Source organism: Lissotriton helveticus, chromosome 9 (assembly GCF_964261635.1).
Source record: "Lissotriton helveticus chromosome 9, aLisHel1.1, whole genome shotgun sequence".
Taxonomy (NCBI): domain Eukaryota; kingdom Metazoa; phylum Chordata; class Amphibia; order Caudata; family Salamandridae; genus Lissotriton; species Lissotriton helveticus.
Window position 1 is genome coordinate 15,275,182 of NC_136070.1, and position 17,763 is coordinate 15,292,944.

Here is a 17,763-nt window from a genome sequence, read left to right on the forward strand (position 1 = left end):
TATGAAAATAAAATAAAATGATTTGATACCCTATAACGTTTCTGTGGGCAATTGTCAAAATGTCTTTGAACGCTTTAGTCCTTTGAGTTATGGGAACTTCCCTCTCATGTTTTTGTTGTAATTGAACTCCCTGGTGGGTTGTTCCCCTCATCCTTTTTTTAGGTTCAGGGTCCCTTTCTGTTTTTCATACAGACCTGAGATCATACAGAAAGAGCAAAGATCAAAGGAACAGGACTGAGATCAGAGAGAAAGAACAAAGATCGATGGAACAGCACCGAGATCATAGAGAAAGAGCAAAGATCAATGGAACAGCACTGAGATCAGAGAGAAAGAACAAAGATCGACGGAACAGCACTGAGATCTGAAGAACCGGGTTATTTAAGACCCAGCGGCGCCAGGGGCACGCCCAAAGTCTTCGGGTTCACCTGTCTTCAAACACAGAGACACGGGACTCTTCGTGGTGACGTCAAAGATCGAATTTATTGGCTGCAGCCAGAAACAGAAGTCCTTGAAATCATCACGGTATGAGTTCTCAGGAGACTGCTCAATTTTACAAAGCAAGTCATCCCTTTTTATGCCAAAAATCACATTCCAGACAAATACCTTACATTTACGAACTGTCCAATCACATGTATCCACAACCAGAGGTATCGCATGACGGGAAAACCCACTTTTCAATTACCCGGTCCATGATCAATCATCGGACAAACCCAACATTCTTCCTAAGACAGGCTGAACGAACCCATAATAGAAAGGACCACAACCCATATCATAAATAAGCCATAAAGGAAGAAACAGAAACAGGTGGGAGAAGGATAAGGCATATTTGTGTGTAGTAAAACTTTACAATGTCCTGTGCTTTGATCCTCAATCTTGATCAGCTTCTGGGAAAGGAACTGGCCTAACAAGGTCGGCTTCAGGCCACAGGGTCAGTTCACTCAGGTCATTCAGAAATCAACTAAAATATACATGTACTAAAGACTCGTTCGGTCGTAGTCATCGGCCTATGTGAGGGCAACTACAAAATGGCTGCCATATACAAAATGGAACCCAAGGTTCAGAACGGAATCTTCAAATACTCTACGAATCCTTCTGCGTAACGTAGCGAAATCACTCGTACTTGCCGAACTCATCGGTTACGGTTCCTCGTTACCCAAATCGTAACGAAACCATGACATTTAAAAAATGGGTTCAGAATTCATGGAACCTCAGATCATAGAGGAAGAACAAAGAACATTGGTACAGCACTGACACCATAGAGGAAGAAGAACAAAGATCAATGGAACAGCACTGAGATAATAGAGAAGGAACAATTGAAAAACGAACAACGGGGCTCCCTGATTATAGACAAAGACAAAGTGGAACAGCTTTGACATCACAGAGGAAGAACAAAGATCAATGGAACAGCACTGAGATCAGAGAGAAAGAACAAGGATCGATGGAACAGCACTGAGATCACAGAGAAAGAACAAAGATCAATGGAACAGCACTGAGATCCTTGAGGAAGAGCAAAGTTCAATGGAATAGCACTGAGATCAGGGGAGAACAAAGATCAATGGAGCAACACTGAGATCATAGAGGAAGACAAAGATCAATGGAACAGCACTGAGATCACAGAGGAAGAAGAACAAAGATCAATGGAACAGCACTGAGATCAGAGAGAAAGAGCAAAGATCAAAGGAACAGCACTGAGATCAGAGAGAAAGAACAAAGATCAAAGGAACAGCACTGAGATCAAAGAGAAAGAACAAAGATCAATGGAACAGCACTGAGATCATAGAGAAAGAGCAAAGATCAAAGGAACAGCACTGAGATCAGAGAGAAAGAGCAAAGATCAAAGGAACAGCACTGAGATCATAGAGAAAGAGCAAAGATCAATGGAACAGCACTGAGATCATTGAGGAAGAACAAAGATCAATGGAACAGCACTGAGATCATTGAGGAAGAACAAAGATCAATGGAACAGCACTGAGATCATAGAGGAAGAACAAAGATCAATGGAACAGCACTGAGATCACAGAGGTAGAAACAAAGATCAATGGAACAGCACTGAGATCACAGAGAAAGAGCAAAGATCAATGGAACAGCACTGAGGTCATAGAGAAAGAGCAAAGATCAATGGAACAGCACTGAGATCAGAGAGAAAGAACAAAGATCGATGGAACAGCACTGAGATCACAGAGAAAGAACAAAGATCAATGGAACAGCACTGAGGTCATAGAGAAAGAGCAAAGATCAATGGAACAGCACTGAGATCACAAAGAAAGAAACAAAGATCAATGGCACAGCACTGAGATCACAGAGAAGAGCAAAGATCAATGGAACAGCACTGAGATCAGAGAGAAAGAACAAAGATCGATGGAACAGCACTGAGATCAGGGGAGAACAAAGATCGATAGAACAGCACTGAGATCACAGAGGTAGAAACAAAGATCAATGGAACAGCACTGAGATCAGACAGAAAGAACAAAGATCGATAGAACAGCACTGAGATCACAGAGAAAGAACAAAGATCAATGGAACAGCACTGAGGTCATAGAGAAAGAGCAAAGATCAATGGAACAGCACTGAGATCACAAAGAAAGAAACAAAGATCAATGGCACAGCACTGAGATCACAGAGAAGAGCAAAGATCAATGGAACAGCACTGAGATCACAGAGAAAGAGCAAAGATCAATGGAACAGCACTGAGATCAGGGGAGAACAAAGATCGATAGAACAGCACTGAGATCACAGAGGTAGAAACAAAGATCAATGGAACAGCACTGAGATCAGAGAGAAAGAACAAAGATCGATAGAACAGCACCGAGATCACAGAGAAAGAGCAAAGATCAATGGAACAGCACTGAGATCAGAGAGAAAGAACAAAGATCGATGGAACAGCACCGAGATCACAGAGAAAGAGCAAAGATCAATGGTACAGCACTGAGATCAGAGAGAAAGAACAAAGATCGATGGAACAGCACCGAGATCACAGAGAAAGAGCAAAGATCAATGGTACAGCACTGAGATCACAGAGAAAGAACAAAGAGGGATGGAACAGCACTGAGATCACAGAGAAAGAGCAAAGATCAATGGAACAGCACTGAGATCAGGGGAGAACAAAGATCGATAGAACAGCACTGAGATCACAGAGAAAGAGCAAAGATCAATGGAACAGCACTGAGATCAGAGAGAAAGAACAAAGATCGATAGAACAGCACCGAGATCACAGAGAAAGAGCAAAGATCAATGGAACAGCACTGAGATCAGAGAGAAAGAACAAAGATCGATGGAACAGCACCGAGATCACAGAGAAAGAGCAAAGATCAATGGTACAGCACTGAGATCAGAGAGAAAGAACAAAGATCGATGGAACAGCACCGAGATCACAGAGAAAGAGCAAAGATCGATGGAACAGCACTGAGATCACAGAGAAAGAACAAAGATCAATGGAACAGCACTGAGGTCATAGAGAAAGAGCAAAGATCAATGAAACAGCACTGAGATCACAAAGAAAGAAACAAAGATCAATGGCACAGCACTGAGATCACAGAGAAGAGCAAAGATCAATGGAACAGCACTGAGATCACAAAGAAAGAAACAAAGATCAATGGCACAGCACTGAGATCACAGAGAAGAGCAAAGATCAATGGAACAGCACTGAGATCAGAGAGAAAGAACAAAGATCGATGGAACAGCACTGAGATCAGGGGAGAACAAAGATCGATAGAACAGCACTGAGATCACAGAGGTAGAAACAAAGATCAATGGAACAGCACTGAGATCAGAGAGAAAGAACAAAGATCGATAGAACAGCACTGAGATCACAGAGAAAGAACAAAGATCAATGGAACAGCACTGAGGTCATAGAGAAAGAGCAAAGATCAATGAAACAGCACTGAGATCACAAAGAAAGAAACAAAGATCAATGGCACAGCACTGAGATCACAGAGAAGAGCAAAGATCAATGGAACAGCACTGAGATCACAAAGAAAGAAACAAAGATCAATGGCACAGCACTGAGATCACAGAGAAGAGCAAAGATCAATGGAACAGCACTGAGATCAGAGAGAAAGAACAAAGATCGATGGAACAGCACTGAGATCAGGGGAGAACAAAGATCGATAGAACAGCACTGAGATCACAGAGGTAGAAACAAAGATCAATGGAACAGCACTGAGATCAGAGAGAAAGAACAAAGATCGATAGAACAGCACTGAGATCACAGAGAAAGAACAAAGATCAATGGAACAGCACTGAGGTCATAGAGAAAGAGCAAAGATCAATGGAACAGCACTGAGATCACAAAGAAAGAAACAAAGATCAATGGCACAGCACTGAGATCACAGAGAAGAGCAAAGATCAATGGAACAGCACTGAGATCACAGAGAAAGAGCAAAGATCAATGGAACAGCACTGAGATCAGGGGAGAACAAAGATCGATAGAACAGCACTGAGATCACAGAGGTAGAAACAAAGATCAATGGAACAGCACTGAGATCAGAGAGAAAGAACAAAGATCGATAGAACAGCACCGAGATCACAGAGAAAGAGCAAAGATCAATGGAACAGCACTGAGATCAGAGAGAAAGAACAAAGATCGATGGAACAGCACCGAGATCACAGAGAAAGAGCAAAGATCAATGGTACAGCACTGAGATCAGAGAGAAAGAACAAAGATCGATGGAACAGCACTGAGATCACAGAGAAAGAGCAAAGATCAATGGTACAGCACTGAGATCACAGAGAAAGAACAAAGAGGGATGGCACAGCACTGAGATCACAGAGAAAGAGCAAAGATCAATGGAACAGCACTGAGATCAGGGGAGAACAAAGATCGATAGAACAGCACTGAGATCACAGAGGTAGAAACAAAGATCAATGGAACAGCACTGAGATCAGAGAGAAAGAACAAAGATCGATAGAACAGCACCGAGATCACAGAGAAAGAGCAAAGATCAATGGAACAGCACTGAGATCAGAGAGAAAGAACAAAGATCGATGGAACAGCACCGAGATCACAGAGAAAGAGCAAAGATCAATGGTACAGCACTGAGATCAGAGAGAAAGAACAAAGATCGATGGAACAGCACTGAGATCACAGAGAAAGAGCAAAGATCAATGGTACAGCACTGAGATCACAGAGAAAGAACAAAGAGGGATGGCACAGCACTGAGATCACAGAGAAAGAGCAAAGATCAATGGAACAGCACTGAGATCAGAGAGAAAGAACAAAGATCGATGGAACAGCACTGAGATCACAGAGAAAGAACAAAGATCAATGGAACAGCACTGAGGTCATAGAGAAAGAGCAAAGATCAATGGAACAGCACTGAGATCACAAAGAAAGAAACAAAGATCAATGGCACAGCACTGAGATCACAGAGAAGAGCAAAGATCAATGGAACAGCACTGAGATCAGAGAGAAAGAACAAAGATCGATGGAACAGCACTGAGATCAGGGGAGAACAAAGATCGATAGAACAGCACTGAGATCACAGAGGTAGAAACAAAGATCAATGAAACAGCACTGAGATCAGAGAGAAAGAACAAAGATCGATAGAACAGCACTGAGATCACAGAGAAAGAACAAAGATCAATGGAACAGCACTGAGGTCATAGAGAAAGAGCAAAGATCAATGGAACAGCACTGAGATCACAAAGAAAGAAACAAAGATCAATGGCACAGCACTGAGATCACAGAGAAGAGCAAAGATCAATGGAACAGCACTGAGATCACAGAGAAAGAGCAAAGATCAATGGAACAGCACTGAGATCAGGGGAGAACAAAGATCGATAGAACAGCACTGAGATCACAGAGGTAGAAACAAAGATCAATGGAACAGCACTGAGATCAGAGAGAAAGAACAAAGATCGATAGAACAGCACCGAGATCACAGAGAAAGAGCAAAGATCAATGGAACAGCACTGAGATCAGAGAGAAAGAACAAAGATCGATGGAACAGCACCGAGATCACAGAGAAAGAGCAAAGATCAATGGTACAGCACTGAGATCAGAGAGAAAGAACAAAGATCGATGGAACAGCACCGAGATCACAGAGAAAGAGCAAAGATCAATGGTACAGCACTGAGATCACAGAGAAAGAACAAAGAGGGATGGCACAGCACTGAGATCACAGAGAAAGAGCAAAGATCAATGGAACAGCACTGAGATCAGGGGAGAACAAAGATCGATAGAACAGCACTGAGATCACAGAGGTAGAAACAAAGATCAATGGAACAGCACTGAGATCAGAGAGAAAGAACAAAGATCGATAGAACAGCACCGAGATCACAGAGAAAGAGCAAAGATCAATGGAACAGCACTGAGATCAGAGAGAAAGAACAAAGATCGATGGAACAGCACCGAGATCACAGAGAAAGAGCAAAGATCAATGGTACAGCACTGAGATCAGAGAGAAAGAACAAAGATCGATGGAACAGCACCGAGATCACAGAGAAAGAGCAAAGATCAATGGAACAGCACTGAGATCAGGGGAGAACAAAGATCGATAGAACAGCACTGAGATCACAGAGGTAGAAACAAAGATCAATGGAACAGCCCTGAGATCAGAGAGAAAGAACAAAGATCGATAGAACAGCACTGAGATCACAGAGAAAGAACAAAGATCAATGGAACAGCACTGAGATCAGAGAGAAAGAACAAAGATCAATGGAACAGCACTGAGATCATGGGGGAGAACAAAGATCGATGGTACAGCACTGAGATCATAGAGAAAGAGCAAAGATCAATGGAACAGACCTTTTTAGTTTTTTGTTTTGATATAAATGATGATGGCTGTATGTGTGTGTGCCTGAAAGTATGAGAGGTCTTTGTATATAATGTTTTATTGCTTTTTGTGCTGGGCTAATGTTGTTATGTATCCTATTGACTTTGGGAAAAAATTCTATTTGAAGAAAATGAAATGAAAAAAAAATATTTTTATGAACGCTTTTTTAGCAAGAAATATATGAAAATAAAATAAAATGATTTGATACCCTATAACGTTTCTGTGGGCAATTGTCAAAATGTCTTTGAACGCTTTAGTCCTTTGAGTTATGGGAACTTCCCTCTCATGTTTTTGTTGTAATTGAACTCCCTGGTGGGTTGTTCCCCTCATCCTTTTTTTAGGTTCAGGGTCCCTTTCTGTTTTTCATACAGACCTGAGATCATACAGAAAGAGCAAAGATCAATGGAACAGGACTGAGATCAGAGAGAAAGAACAAAGATCGATGGAACAGCACCGAGATCATAGAGAAAGAGCAAAGATCAATGGAACAGCACTGAGATCAGAGAGAAAGAACAAAGATCGACGGAACAGCACTGAGATCTGAAGAACCGGGTTATTTAAGACCCAGCGGCGCCAGGGGCACGCCCAAAGTCTTCGGGTTCACCTGTCTTCAAACACAGAGACACGGGACTCTTCGTGGTGACGTCAAAGATCGAATTTATTGTCTGCAGCCAGAAACAGAAGTCCTTGAAATCATCACGGTATGAGTTCTCAGGAGACTGCTCAATTTTACAAAGCAAGTCATCCCTTTTTATGCCAAAAATCACATTCCAGACAAATACCTTACATTTACGAACTGTCCAATCACATGTATCCACACCAGAGGTATCGCATGACGGGAAAACCCACTTTTCAATTACCCGGTCCATGATCAATCATCGGACAAACCCAACATTCTTCTTAAGACAGGCTGAACGAACCCATAATAGAAAGGACCACAACCCATATCATAAATAAGCCATAAAGGAAGAAACAGAAACAGGTGGGAGAAGGATAAGGCATATTTGTGTGTAGTAAAACTTTACAATGTCCTGTGCTTTGATCCTCAATCTTGATCAGCTTCTGGGAAAGGAACTGGCCTAACAAGGTCGGCTTCAGGTCATTCAGAAGTCAACTAAAATATACGTGTACTAAAGACTCGTTCGGTCGTAGTCATCGGCCTATGTGAGGGCAACTACAAAATGGCTGCCATATACAAAATGGAACCCAAGGTTCAGAACGGAATCTTCAAATACACTACGAATCCTTCTGCGTAACGTAGCGAAATCACTCGTACTTGCCGAACTCATCGGTTACGGTTCCTCGTTACCCAAATCGTAACGAAACCATGACATTTAAAACATGGGTTCAGAATTCATGGAACCTCAGATAATAGAGGAAGAACAAAGAACATTGGTACAGCACTGACACCATAGAGGAAGAAGAACAAAGATCAATGGAACAGCACTGAGATAATAGAGAAGGAACAATTGAAAAACGAACAACGGGGCTCCCTGATTATAGACAAAGACAAAGTGGAACAGCTTTGACATCACAGAGGAAGAACAAAGATCAATGGAACAGCACTGAGATCATGAAGGAAGAACAAAAATCAAAGGAACAGCACTGAGATCAGAGAGAAAGAACAAGGATCGATGGAACAGCACTGAGATCACAGAGAAAGAACAAAGATCAATGGAACAGCACTGAGATCCTTGAGGAAGAGCAAAGTTCAATGGAACAGCACTGAGATCAGAGAGAAAGAACAAAGATCAATGGAACAGCACTGAGATCACAGAGAAAGAACAAAGATCAAAGGAACAGCACTGAGATCATAGAGAAAGAGCAAAGATCAAAGGAACAGCACTGAGATCATTGAGGAAGAACAAAGATCAATGGAACAGCACTGAGATCAAAGAGGAAGAAACAAAGATCAATGGAACAGCACTGAGATCATAGAGAAAGAACAAAGATCAATGGAACAGCACTGAGATCACAGAGGAAGAAACAAAGATCAATGGAACAGCACTGAGATCATAGAGAAAGAACAAAGATCAATGGAACAGCACTGAGATCATAGAGAAAGAGCAAAGATCAAAGGAACAGCACTGAGATCATAGAGAAAGAGCAAAGATCAATGGAACAGCACTGAGATCATAGAGAAAGAGAAAAGATCAAAGGAACAGCACTGAGATCATTGAGGAAGAACAAAGATCAATGAAACAGCACTGAGATCATTGAGGAAGAACAAAGATCAATGGAACAGCACTGAGATCATAGAGGAAGACAAAGATCAATGGAACAGCACTGAGATCATAGAGAAAGAGCAAAGATCAAAGGAACAGCACTGAGATCATTGAGGAAGAACAAAGATCAATGGAACAGCACTGAGATCATAGAGGAAGACAAAGATCAATGGAACAGCACTGAGATCATAGAGAAAGAGCAAAGATCAAAGGAACAGCACTGAGATCATTGAGGAAGAACAAAGATCAATGGAACAGCACTGAGATCATTGAGGAAGAACAAAGTTCAATGGAACAGCACTGAGATCATAGAGGAAGACAAAGATCAATGGAACAGCACTGAGATCATAGAGAAAGAGCAAAGATCAAAGGAACAGCACTGAGATCATTAAGGAAGAACAAAGATCAATGGAACAGCACTGAGATCATTGAGGAAGAACAAAGTTCAATGGAACAGCACTGAGATCATAGAGAAAGAGCAAAGATCAAAGGAACAGCACTGAGATCATTGAGGAAGAACAAAGATCAATGGAACAGCACTGAGATCATAGAGGAAGACAAAGATCAATGGAACAGCACTGAGATCCTTGAGGAAGAGCAAAGTTCAATGGAACAGCACTGAGATCACAGAGGAAGAAGAACAAAGATCAATGGAACAGCACTGAGATCACAGAGGAAGAAGAACAAAGATCAATGGAACAGCACTGAGATCAGAGAGAAAGAACAAAGATCAATGGAACAGCACTGAGATCACAGAGAAAGAACAAAGATCAAAGGAACAGCACTGAGATCATAGAGAAAGAGCAAAGATCAAAGGAACAGCACTGAGATCATAGAGAAAGAGCAAAGATCAATGGAACAGCACTGAGATCACAGAGGAAGAAACAAAGATCAATGGAACAGCACTGAGATCACAGAGAAAGAACAAAGAGGGATGGCACAGCACTGCGATCACAGAGAAAGAGCAAAGATCAATGGAACAGCACTGAGATCAGAGAGAAAGAACAAAGATCGATGGAACAGCACTGAGATCACAGAGAAAGAGCAAAGATCAATGGAACAGCACTGAGATCACAGAGAAAGAACAAAGAGGGATGGCACAGCACTGAGACACAGAGAAAGAGCAAAGATCAATGGAACAGCACTGAGATCATGGAGGAAGAACAAAGATCAATGGAACAGCACTGAGATCATAGAGGAAGACAAAGATCAATGGAACAGCACTGAGATCATGTGGGAGGACAAAGATCGATGGAAGAGCACTGAGATCGTTGAGACAGAACAAAGATCGATGGAACAGCACTGAGACCATGGAGGAAGAACAAAGATCGATGGAACTGCACTGAGATCATAGAGAAAGAACAAAGATCGATGGAACAGCACTGAGATCAGAGAGAAAGAACAAAGATCAATGGAACTGCACTGAGATCATGGGGGAGAACAAAGATCGATGGAACAGCACTGACATCATGGGGATAACAAAGATCAATGGAACAGCACTGAGATCATAGAGGAAGAACAAAGATCGATTGAACAGCACTGGGATCATTGAGGAAGAACAAAGATCGATGGAACAGCACTGAGATCACGAGGGAGAGCATAGATCAATGGAACAGCACTGAGATCACGGGGGAGAGCATAGATCAATGGAACAGCACTGAGATCGTTGAGACAGAACAAAGATCAATGGAACAGCACTAAAACCATGGGGGAGAACAAAGATCGATGGAACAGCACTGAGATCCTTGAGGAAGAACAAAGTTCAATGGAACAGCACTGAGATCACAGAGGAAGAACAAAGATCGATGGAACAGCACTGAGATCATGTGGGAGGACAAAGATCGATGGAACAGCACTGAGATCGTTGAGACAGAACAAAGATCGATGGAACAGCACTGAGACCATGGAGGAAGAACAAAGATCGATGGAACTGCACTGAGATCATAGAGAAAGAACAAAGATCGATGGAACAGCACTGAGATCAGAGAGAAAGAACAAAGATCAATGGAACAGCACTGAGATCATGGGGGAGAACAAAGATCGATGGAACAGCACTGACATCATGGGGATAACAAAGATCAATGGAACAGCACTGAGATCATAGAGGAAGAACAAAGATCGATTGAACAGCACTGAGATCATTGAGGAAGAACAAAGATCAATGGAACTGCACTGAGATCATAGAGAAAGAACAAAGATCGATGGAACAGCACTGAGATCAGAGAGAAAGAACAAAGATCAATGGAACAGCACTGAGATCATGGGGGAGAACAAAGATCGATGGAACAGCACTGACATCATGGGGATAACAAAGATCAATGGAACAGCACTGAGATCATAGAGGAAGAACAAAGATCGATTGAACAGCACTGAGATCATTGAGGAAGAACAAAGATCGATGGAACAGCACTGAGATCACGAGGGAGAGCATAGATCAATGGAACAGCACTGAGATCACGGGGGAGAGCATAGATCAATGGAACAGCACTGAGATCGTTGAGACAGAACAAAGATCAATGGAACAGCACTAAAAGGAGAACAAAGATCGATGGAACAGCACTGAGATCCTTGAGGAAAAACAAAGATCAATGGAACAGCACTGAGATCACAGAGGAAGAACAAAGATCGATGGAACAGCACTGAGATCATGTGGGAGGACAAAGATCGATGGAACAGCACTGAGATCGTTGAGACAGAACAAAGATCGATGGAACAGACCTGAAATCACAGAGGAAGAAGAACAAAGAAGTATGGGCAGAAAGAGTCCTGGTCTGACTTACAAATGAAGTCAGTGGACTGGCTACATAAGCACAAAAAACTTAACCCAAATAGAAGGGAGGACATAATTATGGCCAGAAGAGTAGGTTGGGTTGGCCGCTCAAACAAATGTATTAAGGGGGATTGTGTTGTTCTGAATTTTAGAAGACCCCAGCAGGTTCACCATCTCTTGTCCACCACCGATGAAACCCTAAATCCTCCCACAGGTATTAGTGCCCTACCGTTGGGATACTTCTACAAACGACAAACGATCTCAAATAGAACACCAAAGGCAGATTTACCTCTGTCCAACAGATATCAGGCTTTTGAGAGTTTAGACACCAAGGAATGACCACTACAGCCCTCAGACTCTGTCGGTAATAACTATACGCCAGCAGAGCATACACCGAAAGTAACAAATCGTACCCAAAAGGTGAAAGATCTGACAAATAGAGATAAGGAAGCCAGTTTAAGTATACTGAGTTGGAATGTGGCAGGTCTACGGTCTAAACTTGAAAATACCGAATGGGTAAAAATCATCAGGGAACATGATATCCTCATGTTCCAGGAAACGTGGGCCACTGAAGACTTATACATTGAGGGATATCACTGTTTCAGTGTACCCTCAGAAATACCAAGGATGGGAAGGCCCTCGGGGTTTTACTGATGGGATTTAAGGTGACAGCCGGGGGAAGTTTTAAAATAATTCCAACTCACAGCCTAAATTACCAGGCTGTAGTGTATAAAAGAGGATTTCAATTTTATTTGGTAATTTTTTATAACAATGATTTTCACTCAGTTCCAAATAAAAACTTTAGAAAACTTTTTGATTTCATCTCGGACTTAGATAACCAATCTGACAAGGGAGTCCCTTCGGGAATTTTAGTAGGAGGAGATTTTAATGCTAAGATTAGCGAAGAAGGAATAGCAAACGGCATAGCTTCTTTTGTTCAACCATCGACAAGCAGAGGCATCGAACTTAAAAGGCTGACAAAATCCTTTAATTTATCTAACATCATGAACCTGGTAGCAGTCCCGGTCATGATAAATCACCCAACATATAGGGGTAGTGGGCGTAGTTCCACAATCGACTCTATCTTTGTATGCCCCATAATTGAAAAACAGCTGGCCTCTGCTGAGGTCGTCCTTTCAGACTTTGGGGATCATAACCCCATTAAAATAACGGTACATACAACCAGAGCGCCTAATCTTCAGTCCGAATGCGGGGTTTCTAATTTATCAGTCTCGACTGACAACTTAAGACTGTGCTGGAAGGGGGCTGACAATTCGGAAATCTTTAGGTCTTTGGTTAAGAGTTATATGCCACTCCTTGACTCGTGTCTTTCTCTAGAATCCCCACCGCTGCAGATAATTGGGGACTTTGGAAATATTTGTAGGCTGGTCAAAGGCCTATTATCTAGACCCCCTAAAAAGGTGGCATTAACCCCCAGATGGTTTAATCACGACTGTTCGGAGGCAAATAGGAATCTGCGCAGGGCGCTAAATACTACCCCAAGATGTCCCTTGATAGTGAAAAGGGCTAGGGAAGAATTTAAGGTGGCTATAAAAATAGGAAGAGCGAAGTTCTGAATGAACGTTGGGCCAAACTGTCTGATGCCGCCAATCAAAAAAACAGCAAAATTTTTTGGGCAGCAGTGAGAGAAGTACGCTCCATGGGTCAGTCACTGACGCCAATTAGCTGTACCATAGTTGTTGACGCTTGGGTGGAGTATTTTTCAGCTATTTATTCTGCCCCATCCCCTAGTAACACAATTCCTATTTTAGGTAATCCAACACCTATAGACTCAAGCGTTTTAGAAGTAAGCGAAGCAATCAACCAAAGTCTAGGCAACAAAACACCAGGCCCTGACGGGCTGCCTATAGACTTAATTAAGTGGAACCCGGTTTTCTGGGCACCTTAACTTCTGAACATTTTTAATAACCTGACGTTGGCAAAGATTCCACACACATGGACCACAAGTATAATAGTCCGGATTTTTAAGAAGGGAGATAGGTCTCTCCCGTGCAACTATCGCCCCATCTCCCTAATAGATAATACCCTCAAAATTTTGGGTAGAGTGCTCTACAATAAAATCATGGACTGGACTGAAGCTAATAATATTATAGACCCCTGTCAGGTGGGTTTTAGAGAAAAGGTAGGAACAAAGGAACAATGCCTGAATCTGAACCTAATTATTGGCAAATATACTATCGCCAAAAATTCCCCGGTCTATGTGGGTTTTATGGATCTGTCCACTGCATTTGACCTAGTCAACAGGTCAAAGCTGTGGGCAATTCTTTTGGCGGGGAGTCTTGATGAAACTCCAGGGAATTTTTTTGCTTTTCTACATAGAGACCTTAAGGCTCAAGTTAGAATCGGGGTGGGCGGAGAGGTCTCGGGTTATATTGATATTGGATATTTATATATCAACAGCCTGAATGCATCCCTGAAAGAGGCCACCCGAGATGTCCCATACATAAACAACGAACCCATCCCTGTGCTCCTTTATGCAGACGATGCAGTCCTTATAGGTCGTACAGCTAATGCATTGTCCCTCCTTGTTCAAAATTTCAATAGCTATATGAAAAATCTAGACCTACGGGTAAATTTAAAAAAATCATTTTTAATGAGCAGTGGACCGGGTAAGCATGCCTTACGTCCAATTATTATTGATGGGCATAGGATGACTTTGGTCAAATCCTTTGTTTATTTGGGATTGGCCTTTGCTGCAAACAGCTCCTGGAGTGAGCATATAGCTCACGCCAGGAGCAAGTTCTCAAAGGCCATCAACTCAATTTTAAGTCTACCTCCCCCTAAGACCACAGGGGCACTACTAGCCATACAGAAAATGTATAAACTTCAGTGTACCCCGGTGGCCACTTATGGCGCGGAGATATGGGGAATGGCTGACTGTTCACTTTTACAGCTAGAAGAGAACAGGTTTTGCAGTAAGATATTGAATGTCCCAATTTCCACCTCCCATTACATATCTCACAAGGAGCTTAACATTAATTTTTTAACCGATTTTATTAGGGCCGTCCGGCGCTTATGTGGATTGCCGTTTGGAAAAACTAAGCAGCCTCCTTCTCATAGTCGATCATTAAAGACTGCTTAAGTTGTGATAAATGTCTAGATATCCCATGGCTGAGTGGTGTGCTGGATAGTTTGCATAGTATAAATATGGAAAGCCTTTTTTGGGATCCAACACTTGTGGCCTTTGTGGCGAAAAAAGAAATGCAGAATACCCTGCACTTCCTATATAAGATCGAGCGGGAGGAGGTTGAGATCAGAAAGACAACTGTGCGCAACTACATGGCCATTGAACGGCACAGCCACCCACTCCACAAATATTTATTGCTATCCATGAGCCGTTTGGAGATCAGTTTGCTGTTTCGGCTGAGAGCTGGTACTATACACTTTTTACTCTGCTTCCCATTCGGCTATAGCCCTAATTTTATCCCTAATTTGTGCCCATTTGACGGGAGGAGTCAGCAAACCATTATGCACTTTATATTTTCCTGCAAATACTATACCAAATATTTTATACAGTATTTATGTCCCTATTATTATAAAAACAGACCAATCAGTCGGGAGGTACATTTCGCCTAATGATTGGATTGGATGATGTGCATCTTACCTTTCGTACTAGCACTTTTTTAAAATTGGCAGTTAGGGCTCGAAGATCTAGGATGGACCCATGACACTGCTATAACAAAACATTCTCCCTTTTTAGGTTTCGACCTGGCAAGGGCATGCAGTGCCCATCCCAGGGCGAAAACTTTTGTCAATAGTATGGATGTTCGGCACGCCTCTGTTTCCCATTGGCTAGCTCCATAAATGGATGCTAGCCATTGGCAAACAGAGGCGTCCGTCAAATCCCGAGGCGATTGGTGGGCGTTCCGGCAATGTTTTTCTCATCCTGCCCCTTTAGCACGTCATGCGGCAGTGGGCGGATGTTTTTTTTTCTTTTTTTTTTGGGCGCCATGGTTTTCTCATTTGGAATTGGCTTTTGCAGGAGTCGGCTGGAGCGCCGGAGGAAGTCCAGGTGAGTGCTTGCTGTTTAATGTTTTTTACTTTCACGGGGAGGTATCCCAGTTTCCTGCACTGGCCTACACGCGTGTGCCCGTTCCTGCCCGCCGTTCGTGTTCCCGCCCCCCTCCCGCTGTCCTTTCCCCGCCCGCAGCTCTCCTCTGTCCCGCTCCTCCCACCTCCCTCCGCCCGCAGCTCTCCTCTGTCACGGAGTTAGAGGGGGCTTGGTGACTTTCGGCAGACTCCTCCCAGGCCCCGCTGCAGTGACTCACAGGCAGGAAAGAGCCCGCACCCACGGTTTTAAGAGCAGTCTGGATCAGGGGCCGTAGAGACAGGACAGGAGGCAGAGAGCAGCGCCGGTCCGCACAGAGAACCCAGGAGACCAACCATGGCAGCCCTCCCCGCGGCTCTCCTCGCCCTGTGCCTTCGCCCGGGGGCTCTTGGATTTAACCTGGATGTTGGGAACCCCGCAGTTTACACCGGACCAGAGCCCGTTCACCCGCCCCCAACTGCCGTTGTTTGATGTCCAGACATCCCATGAATCAGCCATTCCGCTGCTGTCCACCTCGACATCACACACTATCCGTGACTGACCCCTCGCGGCTGCCACAGTGGGGGATGGGAGCTCAGGAACCAGCACATTTGGATTTGTACATTTTGCTGCAAGCTGTTGCAAGCTAGGGACCTACAAGTGGCAAAATAATGAAATAATATACATTTCTCAACGCTTTTGTGCTGAGCCCCGCCCCTAACTGCGTATTTGCCGCATTAAAGCGTTGTTTTCGGGCCTGGGTCTGGTCTTTAGTCAGACAATTTCAGGTGCATAACACGTAATTAGTTTACGGCAGTTTAAAAGATGTCTGTATTTCTCGGCCTCTCCAGACAGGCTGTCGTTACCAGTTGTTGGACTTTGGCCCTTAGGGCAGGTTCGCCCCTAGACTTTTTGCTTTAAATGGTGACCTGGCAATGATGATTTTTTTGGATTTCTGCGCACTTTCACTGTGTCCCAGTGGAAAGTGCGTGCGCACTCTGAGTGCATGTGCTGAGCTAGGCCTGCCTGCCCATAGGAATGCATGGGGAATGTATGTGTCCCTGGTAGTTCCTGATGCGTGGGGTGTACAGGCTTGAGTCTGGTATGTGTGAACTCGTGAGAGTGAATGCTGCGAGATGGTGTATGCAGCATGTATGTGTCTAGTAGGGAAGCGCCATTTCTAGACATGGCTGTACGTGTGCAGTGAGGGTGCAGGAGTGTGATTGGCTGGAGCTGGCTGGCATGCCAGGCTCCAGGAAGTCTGGATGGGTCTGCCCGGTGGTGAGTGGGAGATTAGCATGAGTGATGTGTGGGAGGAGTGTACCTGTGTCCTGGATGGGCTGGGTTTTCCCCACACAATGCTGGCTCCGCCCCCCTGTGGTGTGTCTAATGACCCAAGCCCTGCCAGTGAATAGAGAGGGTGGTTGAGGTAAACAGAGTACTCAAGAACCAGCTGCGACTGGTTCTGCCCCCCACCCTGCACCTTCAGACAAAGGAATGTACTGTATAAAAATGGGGCTGTGTCCCCACAGAGGTTGTTCTTTCTTGATCCTACTTGAGGGGGCTGCTGCTGCTGGGGCCAGGAGGAACCGCCACTTGGACTGCCTCCCTGCCTGGAGGGCCAGTGAGCTGGCCCCTGGCCCAGCCTTGCCCCCCCCCTGCCTGCCAAGAGGACTTTTGCTGGACTTGTGTTTCCCCTGAAGCGCCTGGAAGCGCTTTATTTTGTCTGCCAGCGCTGGGAGCGCTTTATCTGCCTGAGGGCACCTGGGAGCGCTGTGTCTGTGCTTCTAGCGCTTAAGAGCGCTTTATTTTGTCCTGGCGCTGTAGTTTGTGCCCACAGCGCTTGGGAGCGCTTTATTGTCCAGGAGCGCTGTTCATCGTCTTAGAGCGCTTGGGAGCGCTTTCTGCTGTGCAGGTGCCCACCCTGCTCGTGGTTGCCGTTACGAG